Source organism: Fundulus heteroclitus, unplaced genomic scaffold (genome assembly GCF_011125445.2).
Source record: "Fundulus heteroclitus isolate FHET01 unplaced genomic scaffold, MU-UCD_Fhet_4.1 scaffold_105, whole genome shotgun sequence".
NCBI lineage: Eukaryota > Metazoa > Chordata > Actinopteri > Cyprinodontiformes > Fundulidae > Fundulus > Fundulus heteroclitus.
This window is the reverse complement of record NW_023396518.1, coordinates 54,228-74,192: the sequence shown is the minus strand read 5'-3', so window position 1 is coordinate 74,192 and position 19,965 is coordinate 54,228. Positions and strand designations below refer to the sequence as shown.

Here is a 19,965-nt window from a genome sequence, read left to right as displayed (position 1 = left end):
AATTGTTTTTAGAAGTGGCTCAAATGATCTGTGATCGACAAATTTTCAATAGACTAATTGATGCTGTTATTTAGAACCTCTTTTCAATATAATTATAGCAATTAGAAAAGTTAAATCTAATGCTGACATCATCCAGATGTCAAAGGTTCCCTGGAGATTATCATGTAAGTTGCACTTCCGTTGTTTATTTTCAGGGATTTTAAAACTACTGTCTGCCATGGCTGTGGAGCACCGTCGCAAGAACAGTGAGTTAATAAACTGTCAGCCACAAAATCCTTTGCTAAAGACTTTCCAGAAAATGTAACGACTGAGCCGATAAAAAAAAATCCATTTGCCATGTCCGTCAATCTTATCTGCTTCCTTCTCTTCCTTAGCACTTAGAGATCTTCTTCCCACCTGTTATTTCTTCATCCTCATCCTCACCTGCCTCCTCCTCCTACCACGCTTGTTCCGCCTACTCACTCCTCCACCTTTCATCAGGCTTCAGCACTCTCACAAACGCGCTCTCTGTTGCCTCATCTCCCGCCTACGAGCGGAGCACTTACATGCCGCCATTTCGCTGAACGTGTGTGTGTGTTTGTGTGTGTGTGTGTGTGTGTCTGTGTCTGTGTGCACGCGCATGCACATCACACAGATGCTGCATTGCGGGGCTGTCCTCTGAGGGCCATATCGCTGCAGGAGCCACAGAGGCAAAGAATGCAAGTCCTTGTGTCTCAAAGTGTAACTGGGGACGTCCTCGTGTACTCTTCAAACTTTTGAATTGTATAAAGGAAGGTTTAAGGTTGTTCCTGTACTTAATGTCTGTGAGGTAAAATCATGCACATGCCAAGTTATAATGCCTCGGAAAAGTATTCATATTCCATGACATTTTCACATTTCGTCACATAACAGCCTTACATAATAACATGTAATATAACCAGGGGGTGCCAAGTCCAGTTCCTCTGGAGCTAATCGCCTGAACTGTTAGAGGAATCGCCTTCTCCAATACACATGAATTAAACAAATGGCTAGCAACCGGGCCTCTGCAGAGCTGCAAGGATATGCTGATGAGGGAATTCAGCCATTTGATTCAGGCGTGTTTGAAGAAGGGTTTGCATCCAAACTTTGCAGGATAGTAGCTCCAGAGGACTGGATGTGGCCAACACTGTAATAGACTAACACGTAATGGGAGGGTAAAAAGAAACGGATGCATGGCTTTTTTTAATTTTCTACAAAAGATTGTGCTATGATCTAAATTATTCCATTGGCAAGCTCTGGTTGTATGTTTAGACACATTATTCCTGATGGAAAAACTAACCTTCTCTCAAGTGTTGGGTCTTTTAAAGTCTCTGACAGTTTTCTTCCATTACAGCCCTGTGTTGTGCCATCAAGCCATAAGGAAAAATTAAAATGGGTTGTAGGCAAAGAGATTTCGGACTGTTGCACCCAACAGGATCTTAAACCTAAGTAGTGTGTAATAGCACAACACCTGAATTTTGCTCAATCCATCTTCCACTCAACTCTGACCAAATTCTCTGCTCCCTGCTAAATAGAAGCATCCCCCACGGCATGCTGCTGCCACTACCATGTTTAACATGCAGCCAGTATATTCAGGGTGATGTGCAGTAATGGTTGTTTTATCAGAGCTCAGATGAAATAGGTTTTATAATTAGAGAATAATCATTGCTCATTCCCGAGTTTTGCATGGATGGAATAATGGCATGTAAACAGTTAAAATCTGAGCTTGGGAAGAGTTTCATGTTCTTTTTTTTTCCCAATTCAGTTTTTGTTCCATTAACATTGGGAAAACAATGTTTCATATCCTCATTATTATCAACATACGTTAATTCCATTTATTTACCTAATATTCACCTAACAGGATGGCACATCTTTCAGTTCTAGTTTCTGGAAAAGTGGATCGATATTAGACATAATGTGGGAAAAGATATAAAATAGCATTAAAGAGCACTTCTAAGCAGCATAGACCCAGAGATATCCTTCTTGTTAGCAATTAATGAAACCATTTCAATAGCAGTCTGCACAATCATGCAGTATTAGCACGTTGCAGCAAAAACATTTTAATCCCAGCGAGGGATCTTTCTGCATGGAGTTGCATGTTCTCCCCCATGCAGGTGTGAGTTCTCTCAGATTACTCCCAGTTTCCTCCCATAGTCCAAAATAATAAAGGTTTTACGGTAATTGGTTTCTCTAAATAGCCCTTGATTATGTATCTGTGCGTGCATGTTGTCTGTCCTGTGTGTCTCTGTGTTGTCCTGTGTTGGACTGGCGACCTGTGCAGGGTGTACACCACCTCTTGCCCTATGACTGGTAGAGACGGGCACCACCACCCCAGGACCAGCAAGGATAAGCAGGTATAAATGATGGAGGGATAGGTTTTAATGCCTAAATGGAATGTAAGAAACCGGGGTCGGTGAGGAGGAGTAAACAATGAAAGAAGTTAAAAGGGAGCTAAACCATGTTTTTCCAGATTAATTTCTCACCTAACACTAAATCATACATCTCCAGAATGAAATGAACACAAACACCATTCACATTTATCTTCCATTGCAGTTTTCATTGTATGATGGCATCAACATGGAAAATACTTCTCTCAAAGTTGTGGTCATAGCTACAGACATCAGTTCTCACAGATACCTGAGATAGGTTGCTGCCTGGAAAGACAGGTTTTTAATCCAGAAACCAGAATCCTTTGTACATATGCTTAACTTTATATCATGCAGACCTCTCCTATATGTATAAGGTCAGTCGTGCTAAACAGAAAAATATGCACGTGTATTTGACTTGTGCAAAAAATATTTTAGATAAAATTTGTTTGTTTGATTTGCTTCTTTACTTAATTTGTTTATATCTTATGACACAAAAAAGACAAAAACATTCTTAACTTATACTCGACTTCCTCCCAACATGATTTTGACAACAAATACTAATAGAAATGCCTTAAAAGTCAATAAATGTGCAATGTCTTACAAAATTATCCATATCCCACGTTTTGTGGCAAGAATAATGCAATTCATGGTAGAAAGCCATAAGAGGCCATAGCAAACAGGCTTAAATCGGAGGCAATCGGACTTTCATTCAGTTCTTTCTGAAAACATTTGGTTACCTATCCAGGAGTCTTTGTCAATTCTGGTTGCTCGCACTTGAGCAACCTGTAGTTGGTGTTCTGCTGCTTTTAAGGACATGGAGGCCCATCCTCCTAGGCGCATTCTCAGTCAGATGCAATTCAATGACCCACTCGCCACTGTCCTGGGTCGTGTGAGTGGAGTCCTTGGTCACCTGAATCACGATGAGATGCTGATGTAATCTCCGTGAAAGGTGTTGGAGGACCGAGCTGTGAACAATGGGTAGTTGGAAACACAATCCCCCCCCCCCCCCCCCCCACCCTCCCCCTCTGTTTAGCGATGGCTTTTGACCAAGATGGCTTCTTTTCATCTTTCTTTGGAACCCTGTCCAAAATCTGGACATCATTGTCATCAAAAGGGTGCCCTTTATTCTTGAGGTGCAAGTGGACTGCTGAATATTGCACCAAGCTGCTGGCCCTCCTGTGCTGGGCCATGTGTTTATGTAGCTGCTGTTTAGTTTCTCCAATGTAGGAGTCTGAGCAGTCCTCGCTGCATTGGACCACAGACACAACACTCAGCTGTGGTTTGGGTGTGCTGTCTTTGGGATTAACCATTTTTTGTCTGAGAGTGTTATTAGCTTTGAAATTTACTGGAATTTTGTGTTTGGAGAAAATTCTCCTGAATGACTGAGAAACTCCTAAACAAATGGAATGGCAATGTTCTTGCGTCTCTCTGTTTTCTCCTCTGTACTTGATGCTGTGTTGTTTTGTTCTGCCAGCTTTATTGGCTGATTTGTAGTGGTGGGTCCGGCAACACCGATGCGTCGGCGCATGTGTCAAGCTCATAGAGCAAAACCCGTGTCGATGCGCGTATCGACACGGGAAAGTCACGTGACCGATACAGGAACTGTTTTGAACTGACTGACGCGCCAAACTGTTTCTGTTCCCTCTATGCTGCACGAGTGTGCATTCGCGCACAGCAGCGCGCACAGCAAAGCTATGCTGTGCAGTAAATACAATCCAAGCTGAACTGTAAACAAAAAAACGGTTAATAATGGTTTAATTTTTAACCATGTTGCAACTCTGGTGTGATGGTGTACCACAGTCTCGCTCTGTGAGCGCCAGGTGCTGATCGGAGCGCACCACTGATGGGTTGGGCAGACGCCTTTATGGTTGGGCGGGTTGCGCTGTGCGTCTTTGTTCTGAGCGTCGTTTCAGAAAAAACAGCTGATCTACACTTTGTAGAAAGCTGCTACTCTGAGGAGTTCTTCCTTCCTTTGTCATACTCAGCATTTCCGATTTTAGAACAGATATTAGTCAGGTAACTAAACACAGCGCCCGATCAAACCACTGAACGTGAGCATGAGCATTGAAAGGACATGGCAGCAAAAAAATTTTAATAAATAAATAAATAAAAAAGCCAGTCCACAAGCATCCTGGTTCACATTATTTATTGACTGTATCTAAAAAAAATCAAATATATGTTTAATTCAAATGAAAATATAAAATAATGCAATGCAACATACAATGATTTAAATTGTATTGTGTATACTTGGTCATCAAATCAGTGTCAGTTAACTCTGTCAACCAGTTTGCCTGTAGGGATTTTTAAGGTCCAGCAGGTGTCAGTATTCAGTGACACAGTATCGACACAGTATCAATACAGTTTGGCAATGTGTCGAAACGCTTCATGACGCCTCGACCCATCACTACTGATTTGATAACGGCCCATTTTGGGTAACCACAAGCTTGCAGTGATTTCCTGACATGCTTGTGTTCTTTTTGTTTCTACTCTGTGGCAGAGGGAATGTTGGCAGCCCGGTAACTCAGAGTTCTGATAACAGAGCGTTTGTGCTCCAGTGGGTGATGTGAATCGAAATACAGATATAGCTTCTAACAACCCAGGACAGTGACGTGTGGGTCATTGATTTGCATCTGACTTAGAATGTGCTTAGGAGGATGGGCCTCCATGTCTTTAAAAACAGCAGTGCACTAACTGCAGGTTGCTCAAATGCGAGCCACCAGAATTGACAAAGACTTCTGGATAGGTGACGAAATTTTTTCAGAAAGAACTGATCGAAAGTCCGGTTGCCTCCGATTTAAGCCTGTTTGCTGTTGCGATGACCTGGATAAATGAGAATTTGCACAGGCATAAGAAGCCATATTTGCAGTTTGCCAAAAGTTATGTAAAAGAAACTGCAAGCACGTGGACCAATGTGCTCTTGTCACAGGAGACCAAATGTAACTTTTTTGGCTTTCATGCAATCCAATCCAATCCACTTTATTTATATAGCACATTTAACAACAGAAGAAGTTTCCAATGTGTTGTACATAACAAAAAAATAAATAACCTAAAAAGGACACAGAGGACCACACAACTACGCGGTGTTAAAAGCCAAAGAATAAAAGTGGGTCCTAAGACAAGACTTAAAACTGTGGAAGCTGTTCGTATATGGAGGGGCAAAGTATTCCAAAGTCTGGGGCCAACTACAGAAAAGGCTCTGTCCCCTCTGGTTTTAAGCCTTGTCTTAGGCACTGTTAGCTAAAGATGGCCCTCAGACCTTAGAACACGTGCCGGTGAATAAATCTGGAGGAGGTTGGTGATGTATTTAGGAGCCATCCAATTCAAAAGCTCTAAACACAAACAATAAAATCTTAAAATCAATTCTAAAACAAGCAGGGAACCGGTGCAGAGATGCAAGAATTGTTGTAATGTGTTGAACTAACACTGTACATAACCCTAAACAAACCATCCCATTGTTCTCACATGCTGGTGACAGTATTATTTGCTAAATAATGTCATTTAGGAGGGACAGAGAAACTAAAGCTCTTGAAAGGATAGATGGATCGGTTCAGGGAGAAAAACTTTAAGAGGCAATATAGGACTTGGGGATCTGTGTCAAGACTTTCCATCCTATCAGACTGAGCTCAAGATTTTGGCATTCAACAGTGGGTAAACATAACATCTGTAGCTGTAACTGCAGTAAGAGGTGGTACTACAAAGTGTTGACAAAGGGAGGCTGAATACAAATGCTTGCCACGACCTTCACATTTTCATTTGCAAAAAGATAACAAAATAAATAAAACCATCAAAATACCACTGCACCTTTAAACTGTGCTTGGCATTGATATATTACACACCATCACAAGAAAATCCCTAGTTTGGGGTGGTAATGTGACAAAATACGAAAAGAGCTCCTGGGCCTTCCACACCTTACCATCATGCAACTGTATTTATTATGTTACAAGTTGAAAAATACTTTGTTTTATTTTGATTGAAAATAAATAAAACTCCTTTACTGGCGCAATACAGTCCATCAAAAACTACCAGCATAATTTTAGCATCAACTTTTTAGTTGTAACTCTAATATGCTTTTTTTTTATGAAACCTCTTAACTATTTGATTCATAATTTTCTATTTTGTGGAGAAAAAAAAATCTAAAGAAAATCCTCCATCCATCCACTGACCCTCATTCAGCTGCAAATCTTCAAGAACCAGATCCAGCCTGAACACCTGGGACTGTCATTCGGCAGGTTCACAAAACATGGAAGCCACGAGAGCGTGACTGCCTTTCAGTGGGTCTTGGTGTTGATTGTCTCACTAAAGCAGCTCTCCTCTTCCCACTCAGAACCCGCTTCCCACTCATAGCTCCCAGCAGCATGCACTCACATGTACAACCACCCACACAGCCATTTCATCTGTGGAGGTAGCAGCCATTCTTTCTGTCTCTGCTTCTCTTTCTCGCACTTTAAATGTTATTTTTCTCCCATCTTTTGACAGACATTCATCACATCTCAAGAGCTTTAGGACAGATAAATGTGAGTCTGAGCAGGATCAGTTTGATGCAGTGAAATGCTTTTCGCTGGGGTTGGCTTTCTAATTCTGTTGCGCTAATTCTGCATTGCTGGCAGCAAAATGAGGAGTAAAGCATTTCTTACTGTATTGACAGCTATTGACGTCAATTGATAATTTTTGGTGAAAATGTTTACTTATTTGCTGAGACTGTAAAAACCACAAGAAGTTGTGGTTATGTGTCCGTTTGTGGTCATGTCCTTACCTCTTTAGGGGGTCAAGGACTTTGGATGAGGAGTCAAGTTGGATCCAAAGAATCGAAGTCGCCCCCAAATGTCACCACGTTGTAATGAGGCTCCCAGAGGAATAGTAAAAGCCAAGTGATGAATGCTCACGGTTGTCCCTGTTAATAAAGAGAAGAAGAAAAAACATAGTAAGAACTATTTTTGTGTTCTAATATCTATCTCCAAGTAGAGATGTGGCATCTAGGCTGTAATGCACTGCTGTGAGTTTAATTCAGATCCTGCACTGTTTGTCCTTAGGGCTATTTACATATACACTATTTATATATACACATTTAATGATTTCATCTTTTAATATGTATCTGTTTTCTAATATTTTCCCCATTATAAATATAAATAACCGAGAGATTAAAACCTGTTGACGTTGAATTTCTCAATGAATCAAAGAAAGAGCTTTTCATTTCGTCTGCTGTGATTTTGTCCGTTAATCATTATGCCCATTCCTTGTCAAATGTAAACAGTAAAGATGTTGGCGTGTAAATGTAAATTTCAACAAAATGATGAATGATGGAGGCACTGTAGAGTGACTAAGGAGGAGTGAAAGTCAGATTTATGAAGTAACAGAACTGGAAGCGCTTTTATTTGGATGCTTTCCTACTGAAGCATCTTTGTAATGATTCAGTGTCTTAACAGCATGAGAGTAGTGATGGTTAGTTAATTTTATTTTGTTCTGAAATGACCAAAAGTCATTTAGTACAAATTTCAGTTGGAGAGACATCTGTGTTGCCATAATTATGAAGGAAGAGCTAACAAACAGATTGTTATGAGCTATTAAGAGCCTGCGGTCCGTGAACGTGACTGGCTGATATCAAAACGCATCCCTTCATCAACCGCATCCTGCACAGATATGTGCTGCAGCAGACCACCTGTCAGACCCCTAGTCTGTCACTTGCTTACCGGTTTGCTTAAAACTCTGATTACATGAGATAAATATCTACAACAAGAGTCCCAGCCCATGTGTCTGAGTCAAGTCACAGGTGTTGTGGTCAAAAACCTAAGATTTGTGTTGTTGAGCGTGACTCCGCATTCTAGACTAAAATCCAGATGTCTGTTTTTTTAAGACATCATATTACTTACAGTTTCTAATGATTGTAGTATGAAATTCATTATGAAAATAACACTAAATGGCTTCCGGCTTATAGATAATATTCATGAAAGTCACATAATCACATTTTCTCGCAGCAGATCAGGGAATACCATTTTAAACAATCTCTTCCCAAACATCTATGCATCAAACATCTCCCTGGTGGGTAAAGAATGACAGCAAGTCAGTTAACATTTGTAGAAGACCCCTCTTCTTCATTCCTGAAAACATTGGGTATCAATAGGAAAACTATGAAAGTAACTGCTGAAGAGGCAAAATAACTAACAGCCACTAGAAATCACAAAACACCGCAGATATGCAACTCATATCATGTCATTTACAGCACAGATGTATTAGAGATAAACCTCCCCAGAACATATAGTTTGAGATTTTTGTTCACCATTAGTTGCCATCAGGATTGATTTGAAGGAACTTTTGTTTGTGAAGCTCTTAATGGTCTATTTTAATTGTGTTTATCTGAGAGGTTTTTATCAGTATTCTGGTGGGATGCTTTTTTAAAAGACAAAAAGTCACAAGTAAAACATCTGGAGGTGAACTTTCCATTCTTTACTATAGGTTTTGCCTCTTAGTAGACTTACTTAAAACCTGAGTCATGTTTTTATATCATCCATTTCTTAAGATTTCACACATTATCTCCGTCAACTTTTAAATTAGCTTTTGATTTAAAAGAGTAATTTAAGCATTTATGAACAATTCTTACATTTTTTTTTTCTCACAAGGTAATCTTGTTTGTATTTTTGATTTACTGCTTTTCTATATTATTTTAATTATCAAGTTTATCTTGGGTTTTTTTTTTCCACAAATAGTTTTTATTAGATTTAGAAATATTTAGAAATATTTTTTTATTATTCAGGGTTTCCTTGATCAAGGATAGAAAAAATAAACAATGTCCTCTACAACTATCTAAAGAGAGATGTCTCTTTTTTTTGGTGGGCTTATCAATCTTCTGCTGCATAAATACAGTCTGATTGATTATTCCCTTTAAGTGTCTTTCAGGTAAAAGGACTGAATCTATATAGCCACTAAAAGCACTCAAAACCAGAGCTACATTTACCCAATCAAACTCACTAACACCCAAACATTACTACGTTGACATGCAGATCGGTTGGCAACTCGGGGTTAAGTGCCTTGCCCAGGGGCACACTGACAAGTGACATGGGGTAAGGTGGAAGTAAACCCACAACTTGTGATTGCAATATGACTATCCACTGACCCACAGTTGCCCCTTTACCTATTATGTATATGTTATGCAGACAACTTTATGATTTATTTTCAATAACAATGAGCTGAATGTATTTTTAATGACAGCAAAATAAAATAAAATCCCAGTGGAAGTCCTCAAGGACTGAGTTGTGTGTGTTTTAAAGCAGAACATGCTTTCAGTCATTTTTAACACAGAGATCACTTGTTTTCCCAACCATGATAATGTACCATAGGCATCAAGACAAAGACAGCTCAGTTGCTCTGGTTCACTAAATAAAGTAGATAAAGCATTTAAAAGCACTTGTCTAACAAGTCAAACCACATTAAGAACTAAATAACAATGTATATTTAACCTAAGATAAATTGATTCCATAGAGTAGTAGAGAGAGAGAGTTAACCAAGCTAACTGCTACTATGTGTCGCAAATGACAAAATGTCAACCTTGCAGTTATTCCATCTATGTTTCAAAATAAAACCTTTGGTTATAGCTATTGAGTGTTGCCCACTATTTGATGACCCCTTATGAGAAAAGGGTTAGAAATTTTCATTTTGATTGCTGTTTTTATATCGTCTTTTATTACGTTTCTGAATCAGACAAAATCAGAATTGGGAGGTCTAAGCTTTACCAAAACTAAAGCTTGCCTGTGCACATTATCAATCATCTAAGGCATGGCAGCTACGCCAGGCTTAAGTCAAAGGCATCTGGACGTGCTCTCAGTATTTGTGAATATGTTTCAACACCTGTCAGGGAGTCTGTCAATTGTGTAGGCACGCAGTTGAGCCTCCTCCTCCTCCTTCTAGCCGGTGGCTGCTTCCACAGCGAGCCTCTAGAACTGACAAGGACTCCTGGATAGAAGTCACAAAAGCTGAACGCAAGTCCGGTTGCCTTCAATTTCTGGCTGTGTATTTAAACTACAGATCAGAAATTAGCCACAAGCTTTGGACCCATGTAACTCTGAATAAAGCATAAGCTCTCTTACACATAAAGCTTGAAACGTTTGTCGCACTTAATTAGCAACATGTATTCTGGGTTTATCTTGAGCTTTAAAAATATAGATCTTTTTTTTTTTTTACTCTAGTGATGGAAAGATTTGTAAAAGATGATGCATATGAAAGTGAGATAAGCAATTAACATTTTATAAATAGGAAGACCAGCACAAATAGTCCTCTTTGTGTGTATAGTGTTTGTTTGAAGAGCGATTTTATTTATGGATAAGGAGAGTTTTAGAAGATCCATGTAACTAAACCCTATGATTTACATGCATGTTGCGGATTTTATACAATTAACTGGTATCAAGGAACTTAAATAAAGCTGATAATTGCCTGAACATCTCATTTGTTTTATTTCTAACTTGTATTTCAGTCATCAAAGCCAAACGCATGAACAGAGCATTTCATATTGTTGGTTTTTTTGTCTCTTTTAACCTGCAGACCTTACTCCTGTGTGGGAGACCTGTCCATTTTCCACTAATCTCTTTGACAGCCTCACCATGAGTCATTGTGATCATAACACACATACAATGATTCAGTTAATTCTAGTTTATAAAACAAAAAGGCACGTGGTTTTTCTCTGAATTAAGAAATGATTTGTTGGGTGGATATTTTGAATTTGTGATATTTAGCAACAAATTAACGTACAGACTGAGTTTAAAACTTCTAAATTCAATTCCAACAACTTGTATGAACTGTTGCATGTGTTGATTTAATTCTGTTCATTTTAATTTCACCCTTGTCATACTTGGTATGGTATGCATAACTACGGTCTTTGTTTCTAGCAAACAACGTCTGTTATCTTAATCTGCTTTTGTTTAAATTACTATTAAAATCCACATTTAACCAAAAACACCATACTGTCTGCAGAGAAGCAGGCAAACAGCAGCAGTGAGGCATAACCTGCACAACGGTGCAGGAAGCTTGCGGCTTAAAGCGATGGGCCCTATCGGTGAGGCTGGTTTGATATGTTCTGTGCAGAATGTGTGAACTAGCTATCCATCCATCCATTTTCTAACACGTCTATCCCTATTGGGGTCGCGAGGGTTGCTGGTGCCTATCTCCAGCTGTCAATGGTTAGAGAGGCGGGGTACACCCTGGACAGGTTGCCAGTCCATCGCAGGGCAACACAGAGACAAACAGGACAAACAACCATTCACGCACACACACACACACACACTCACACCTAAGGAGAACTTAGAGAGACCAATTAATCTAACAGTCATGTTTTTGGACTGTGGGAGGAAGCTGGAGTACCCAGAGAGAACACACACATGCACAGGGAGAACATGTAAACTCCATGAAGAAAGATGCTGGTGAAGATTCTCAGTCATCCAGGTCATGGTCATTCCAAAAAAAGGTAAAAAACAAAGCAACTGGACTTGTTTTCCGTAGTTGAAGACGTTTCGCTTCCTCTCCCGGAAGCTTTCTCAATTCAAAAAGTCTGGAGTAATGATGAGTAACAAGCTTTATACCATTCCAAACAAAGGCCTGTAATGGCTTAGATAACATGCAAATTCAACCGAAACAGGACCACCCCTTAGTAATGGGCGGTCGTTAAAACCATTAAGCCAGCGGAATGGACCGAAACTGGTCCACTCCTCTGTAACGAGGAGTCGTTAGAGTTGTTATTGGCTTGGCTTAAAGGAACAATGTTTTAATCACCTGAATGAGGGTGAGAGTTAAGTTGACGATTGGCTGGAATTAATCCTATAGCTGTGTTGTAAGTTTTTGAGAGTTGGAACCTAAGGCCTCCTCCTCTGTTTAAGGTTGGTCTTTCTCTCTTGACGTAGATGGCTTCCTTCACACCCCTTTCAAACCATCTGTCTTCTTTGTCCAAAATGTGAACATTTTGGTCCTCAAAAGAGTGTCCTTTGTCCTTTAGGTGTAAGTGGACAGCAGAGTCTTGACCTGAGGAGGTAGCTCTCCTGTGTTGAGCCATGCGTCTGTGGAGAGGTTGTTTGGTTTCTCCAATATAAAGATCAGAACATTCCTCACTGCACTGAACTGCATACACCACTCCGCTCATCTTAGGTTTGGGGGTTTTGTCCTTGGGATGCACCAGCCTCTGTCTGAGGGTCCTGTTTGGTTTGAAATGTACTGGGATTTTATGTTTGGAGAAAATCCTCTTGAGTTTTTCAGAGACTCCAGCAACATATGGGATGACGATGTTTTTGCGTTTATTCTTCTCACCATTATGTTCTGCAGCGGGTCTTTTGGATTTTCTTGCTGATTTGACAAAAGCCCAGTTAGGGTACCCACAGGTTTGGAGGGCATCTCTGATGTGTTTCTGTTCCTTGTGCTTCCCTTCTGTTTTAGTCGGGACATGCTCGGCCCGGTGTTGTAAGGTTCTGATGACGGAAAGTTTGTGCTCCAGTGGGTGGTGTGAGTCAAAAAGAAGATATTGGTCTGTGTGGGTGGGTTTCCTATACACTTCAATGTTGAGGTTTCCATCTCCTTCCAAATTCACCAAACAGTCGAGAAAAGGTAGCTTGTTGTCCTTGGCATCCTCTCGAGTAAACTTGATGTTGTTGTCCACCGAGTTGATGTGTCTTGTGAACGCTTCCACTTCTTTTAGCTGGATTTTGACAAAGGTGTCATCCACATATCTAAACCAGTGGCTTGGTGGTGTTCCTCTGAAAGTTCCCAAAGCTCTCTTTTCCATTTCTTCCATGTAAAGATTGGCTACAATAGGTGACACTGGAGATCCCATGGCACAGCCATGCTTCTGTCTGTAAAATTGATCGCTGAACTTGAAATAAGTAGTAGAAAGACAAAGGTCCAGTAGGGTACAGATCTGGTCCGGAGTGAAATTAGTTCTGTTATTAAGGTCACTATCTTGTTCAAGACGTTTCCTGACTGTTTCTACTGCCTCTGATGTAGGTATGCAAGTGAAAAGTGAAGTGACATCGAAAGACACCAGAGTTTCCCCTGGTGCCATCTTTAAATGTTTGACTTTGTTAGCAAAGTCCTTGGAGTTTTCTATGTGGTGTGGTGTGTTCCCCACCAGGGGGGCTAAAATACTAGCAAGCTGTTTAGCAATGTTATATGTTACTGAATTAATGCTGCTGACAATGGGTCTGAGTGGTGTTCCTTCTTTGTGAATTTTTGGGAGTCCATATAAGCATGGAATGTCTTCTCCTGGATATAATCTATAATAAGATGAGCGATTGATTACCTTGTCTTTTTCTAGTTGTTGTAGGTAGTCAGTGATTTTCTTTTTGTAGGAGTTGGTAGGATCCCTTTTCAAAGACTCATATGTGTTGGTGTCACTCAGTAGAGTGTGAATTTTGTCCTGGTAGTCTGAAGTGTTGAGGACCACGGTGCATCTTCCTTTGTCTGCTGGTAATATGGTGATGCTTTGGTCCTGGCTAAGCGATGTTATGGCTTTCCTTTCCTGTGGTGTGAGATTGGAAGGAGGTGGTTTGGCGCTAGATAGGGTAGCTGTTATTTTCATCCTGAGTTTTTCTGCCTCTGTTTCAGCCAGATTGTTGTTCTTGATGGCCGATTCCGTGGCCGTTATCAGTTCCACAATGGGTATTTCTTGTGGAGAAATGGCAAAATTCAGGCCTTTACTCAGTACCTCCATCTCCGGCTTCCTCAGCGACCTGCTAGAGAGGTTTTTAACCCACTTGTCCTGGACATTGATGTTAGTGGCCTCCTCCTGGGGTATGTTGTTGTCTAGTGTAGGTGCTGCTTTCTGTTGCAGTCTATTGAATTTGGCTTTTTGTCTTTCTTTTGTTTTAAGGTGCTGTGAAAGTTGGACCTTGTCAACAAGGTTGTCAAGGTCAACCTCTCCTCCTTTGAGTTCCCATACTGATTTGTAAATATTTCTTTTAAACACAGCATAAAATAATAGACCTATATGAGAACTGTATCTATTCCTCCTACTGATATTCACAGCTGCCAGTACCTCAGTGATATAATAAAATGTACTAAATGATAAATCTTTATTAGCATAGACTTTACATTCAGATGAGGGTTGCTGAGTGAGTCAGTAGTGCCAAGAGCCTTTTCTTCCCTATTCTGGAAAATATCCTTAATGTTCTCATATCACACTGAATAAAAGGGTGATCTGGAGGATAAATGAAAAGAAGATATGGTCAGACACATTGTATGCCATTAGAGTTAATATAAAAATGTGCAAAAGAAGCTTTATACTCAAGTCTAGACTAGCTGAACATGTTTTTAAAATAGCCAACCAACATATAATTGAGATGTTTAAGCTTCCTAAACTTACCAAGGAATGTGAAGCCCTAAGTCTGGTAGGGCTCAGTAGACGTATGTGAATGCAAACTTTGAAGAGCATGTAAATGTGCAGTAGGAATCTGATGAGGTGGTCGTGAAAGGTTAGAGCAAGTTTGCTGTCAGACATCTAAGAAAAATGATATCTGCTTGATAAAAATGTTCTTCGGAATTTTGTATCGACTGATCTCTCATAAGTGGATGTTTGTTGTACCATGAGTTATCAATAAAATAAATAAATAAATAAATAAATAAATAGCCTAAAAAATCCAATCATCATCAAGTCTTTTTTTTCCTATAGTTTGAGTGACTCATGTTGATACTACAGCTTAGGAAATAAAGACTGACAGTCAAGTTTTCTCTGTTAGCAAGAACTTCCTCCACTATTTTTAAATATGAGCACACTTCACTCAGAATAGGAGCCATGGAGTGATGGAAAGGAAATCATCACCAGCCTACGTCTCAGAGACGCAAACCTCAGAGCAGAAAACTGATTTTTTTTATATATATATTTTTTTTTTTATTATTGTTTTTCATTGCATCAGCTCTGCAGCAGCCGAGGGTCACATGTGAGTCATACATCAGACAGGGGGCCTTGGACAAGGCCTGTATATCCTGTGGTAAAACGCAGGTTGCTGCCCACACAATACTTATTACACCAGGAGACAAAACACAGAAGGGCTACTTATCATACTTTATCTATCACCCCATGACTGCTATTAGTTAGTTTTCTATCAGTTTTAAGCTGGCAGGGTTGTTTAGAGGCTATACCAGAAATACAAAAACACATCAGAAACTTTCAGAGACACTCGTGCAATAAACGGACTGTACCAGAAACCAGATAGAACAAATATGTTAAAATTGTACAATGCATTATTTACCAAAGCAACAGCAGCTCTTGTGAACTTTTTTTGAGGCTGAGTTGTGTTTTTAGCTATCACAATGATTAAAAGGAAAATATTTCACAATCATTCTGTCTATTGCTTCAATCTGAAAACCTGAATGGTGTTTAGCTCATTCATCCAGTTAGTAGTTTTACTTCAAAGCACTTAAGGATGGAGTCCATAAAAGTAGCAATACCCAGAGAAAGACATGTTGTCCACCTCATAAGATTTGGTCATTACAAAATTCTTTACTAAATATATGGTGCTGTGTGTTGTTTGTGTTATCCAAGTCATTTTAAATTGAATTGCTAGAAACCCAAGTTTCTCACTTCCTGTGTTTTTCTGCAGGCTTATTTCCTCAGTGCTTCTTTAGTTAGTGGAAATGTTTTCCTGCAGTCTTCAATAGTATGACTCATTCAGACAGTTATGTTGGACTTTAAATCTTTTTTTTTTTCATATTGCAAAAAATATCCCTACTTTTCTGAATAATAACAATAAATCATGCCCTGCTGTACAAGAAATTGGAGGACTGCCTACAAAGTAAACATCTATTAATATCCTGCATCACAACAACTTTTGTATTGTAGCAGGGTGGATGTCTGAAAAACCACCTTTTATGAGAACTAAATTAGAATGCACCCATTTTAGAGCCATCCAATGTAAACAACACTGATGGGAAATGTTTGGCAGAATTAGCTGAATTGCCGAAGTAAACCTGGAAATGCCCGTGAAACTTGTCTATAACAACAGCTTTACAAAAATGTGACGGTTGTGCTCACTAATGTGAAATAATGCATTTCAAACTGAAGTAAATGTAATTGACAAACATCTTTGCACATCGAGCTCTTGTTTGTGAGGCTGAGCATCACATGAATGTTCTCAACAGTGCTGCCCTCCCTCAGATCTGTCTGTGCCCAGAATCAATGGCAACATGAACAGTTTGTAGTTTTACGGTAACCTTTTTTATGGGTAAAGGGCACCTGAGCGTCTTGTGAAAAGCAACACTTTGTAATGTGCGTGTGTAACAGCTTCCACGTTGTGCTTTTCTATGTGAGTGCAAAAACTACTCGGAAAATATTTAAAACTTGGCTGTGATTTTCAAAATGAAATACCCTTTCCATCAACAACCCCCAGATTTAATTCTTAGCCTTTTTTTTATTCATACCGCCAATATCATTTCCAATCATGGCTGGGCAGATATATAATTATAATAATTTCTGTATGAACTTTTTTTTTTTTTTTTTTTACATAATTCCTTGAGGGCATCAAAAATTATACAAATATTTGAAAGTATTATTAAAAGAGTACAACTGCACAGCTCTGAGGTAACTGGTATACAGAAAAATTAATTAGATAACAAGTGTTACTTTCAAAACAGTATTTGTTTGTCTGGCATTGACTGTATTCAGTGATGGATTTATGACCAAAAGAGTTTTAAAAATTAATGTTTAAATACTTTTTTAATCGTCACTTTTGTCATTACTGTGATAAATGCTACAAAATATTGTGATAAAATCTAAGTCAATATCACCCATTATGGTTCCCATAACTAACAAAAATGCATTGGGATGCAATTTATTTAAACCGAACTAGAATTTAGTCACGTGTGTGTTTGTCTGGGCCAAGAGATAAAATGTATTTAACACTAATTTACAAACACGATGCATCATTGCACGTCCATATCACAATCATGGTTCTAGAGCTACCATTTAGGTTAGATAAGCTTCATTGTCCAAAAGCATTTTTTGTCCTTGATCAAAAACTCTGACTGATGCTTAAATGTAAAATCCTGAAACATCACATAACATTCACACTTATGTCCACTTTCTCCTACTGCATATTTCACATTATCTGAGTACTAAAGTTAGAGTTCTCTTCATGTTTTATACCCAGTGTGGCAGTCCTGTATTTCCCTTATGCAAGCTTATGTTTCTAACACGTCACACACACACACACACACACACACACACACACACACACACACACACACACACACACACACACACACACTGATTAAGCACACATGCACAGAGAAAGTGCTTTGTTGTGTCCCCTGAGACTGCACATCTTGCAGTCACCTGTCAGCCCACATTTAATGTAGTCTGTGAAGGTGGCACAGGTGTGTGTGTGTGTGTGTGTGTGTGTGTGTGTGTGTGTGTGTGTGTGTGTGTGTGTGTGTGTGTGTGTGTGTGTGTGTGTGTGTGTGCGTCCTTCTAGTGATGAAGCGCTCTGCGTGCTGTGAAAGTGCAACCATCCCATGTTTTGCGAATGAACTCAAACAGAGAGGCAGATTTTGTGCTGATCTTTTGATGACTATGAAAAAAAAAAAGTTTTGGATTATACATTAATACTGTAAAAGTATCACGTATAGAATATTTTGTGTGTGAGTCGTGTGGTGACGCAGCGTTTTAATTGTTAATGACTAGGCGCTCTGCCGGTTATGGTCTTCACCTCTGCCTGTATGATGCTGCGGCGTAAAGACATCCATCTTCAGCCGGACTGCAGTCACATTCCCAAGAATACAATCACTTTAAACAATCTGTAGGGGAATTGAAGTTGCACTAATTCTTCTTTACAACTTCAAGTCCTATAAACTGTGAATAACTACTGGATAGAATACAACGAGGTATAATACTTATTTTAAGTAACTCTGTTCGGGTAACTCCTTGACCTTTCCTACTGGGAATGATGTTTGGGTCACATATTTCTCCAGTAAATGGAAGAATTGCTGTGATGTTTGTTTTGGTCCTCTGATTTTCCCCTTAGGGTGAGCTGCTGTGACATTTTACCAAGTGCCAAACTAAGGTCGGCAACAGAAATTGTTCTGAATTTTGTGCATGACAACAAAGAAGCTTGACTACTTGGAGAGAAGCATGCATAGGGAGAACATGCAAACTTCATGAGAAAAAAAGACCCAGGCCAGGATTTTAACCTAAGAACTTCTTGCTGCAAGGCAACAGTGCTACAAATTATGCAGCCCTCCCCTCCAACCAATCAAAAACATATACAGCTTTTATCTTCCTTGATGTTTTCATAAGTGTACACATACTGCACCAGGGTTTAAACATGTTTGATCATTAGTGGGACAGTAATTAAAATAAGTAATAGGCTGAAGAGGAACTTGCTGATCACCTGCCAATGAAACTTCCAATTACAGTTGATTGGAACATGCATGCAGAGTAGGAATGAAACAATTAATTTAACTAATCATGATTAATCGATTATTGAAATAATCGTCAACTAATTTAGCAATCAGATAATCGTTAACTGGAGTATACAGTGGCATCTAAAACATGCCACTTGCTGAATGAAAAACCCAATCAAATGAGTAATCAAGCCAGACCTGTACAAAAAAGGAATACATGTTGCATTATGAAAAACCGTTGTCTGTAAATATGCTCTATTAGGAATTCCTAAATTGGCACAGTTTTAGCTTCACCTGCTTCAAATGCTGTAAAGATAAAATCTCATATCAAGCACATTTTGCTCTCCAATTATCAATATAAAATAGTAAACATGTTATTCAATTAGCAAAATAATCGCTAGTTGCAGCACTAGTTTGTCTGCTGTTTGCATTTAAAATGTAGTTCTTTTTAGATAACTTCAAAACTTGTTTATTGAGATATGTTGATCTACCAAGTCATTTTAGATTACTCAGAAAAATATTCAATAGAAAAATTGATTAATGGGATAATTGATATCTGCAGTCAGAGTGAGTCCAACATGTAAATATGTGGATGTTTAACAAACTAAAACCAACATTCCTTGTCTGAACAGACTTATTTCTATTTGAAATGCTCAGTAACAAGTCTTTCTGTATGACCTATGTGGGCAGAGACAAAGCTCAACTCAAACTGGTGCCTTTACGTAAAAATCCCCACAAACACATTCATAAACTGTGAGCAAAGGACTTCTAGAAGAGTTGAAAGTGTTTTAGATTAAAAGGTTGGGCTGACTTCATGGCCCTATGGGATGTCACTTAAATAGTGTGATAAGCAGATACTTTTGCACCAGTGTTTTTATTTGCATGTTTTTAAGACCCTTTAATGCTGATATATGCAGGTCACAAAAACAGAGAGAGCCAAAATAAAAAGGGTGGGAAACATTGCAGATGAGAGATTGAAACAAAGAGAGAACCAGGAAGGAAACACAGACAATAAAAGAGTCTAGCCTGAGGAGTGGGGGGAGTCTGGGCCATTACATCACTGCTGCAGTGGCTGACAAATATCCCTTTATCCCTCCCTGTCCCTCTCTCCGTGTGTCCTCGGACACCATCAGTGAATAGCATATGCAAAGCTGGAAAACAAATGTATGATCCCCCTAAAGATTTCCTGAGTTTTTGATTTTTCTCTCACAGTTAAATGTTTCACATCATTAGCCAA

General features: G+C 39.2%; 1 long non-coding RNA gene across 1 annotated transcript in view; it reads right to left on the bottom strand.

Annotated features, from left to right (window-relative positions):
• Positions 1-7,122: 7,122 nt before the first annotated feature.
• Positions 7,123-19,965, bottom strand: part of LOC118558176 — a 51,595-nt gene continuing 38,752 nt past the window's right edge. The window contains exon 3 of the long non-coding RNA XR_004928197.1: positions 7,123-7,257. This is a non-coding gene — a long non-coding RNA (uncharacterized LOC118558176). The remainder of the gene's footprint in view (positions 7,258-19,965) is intronic.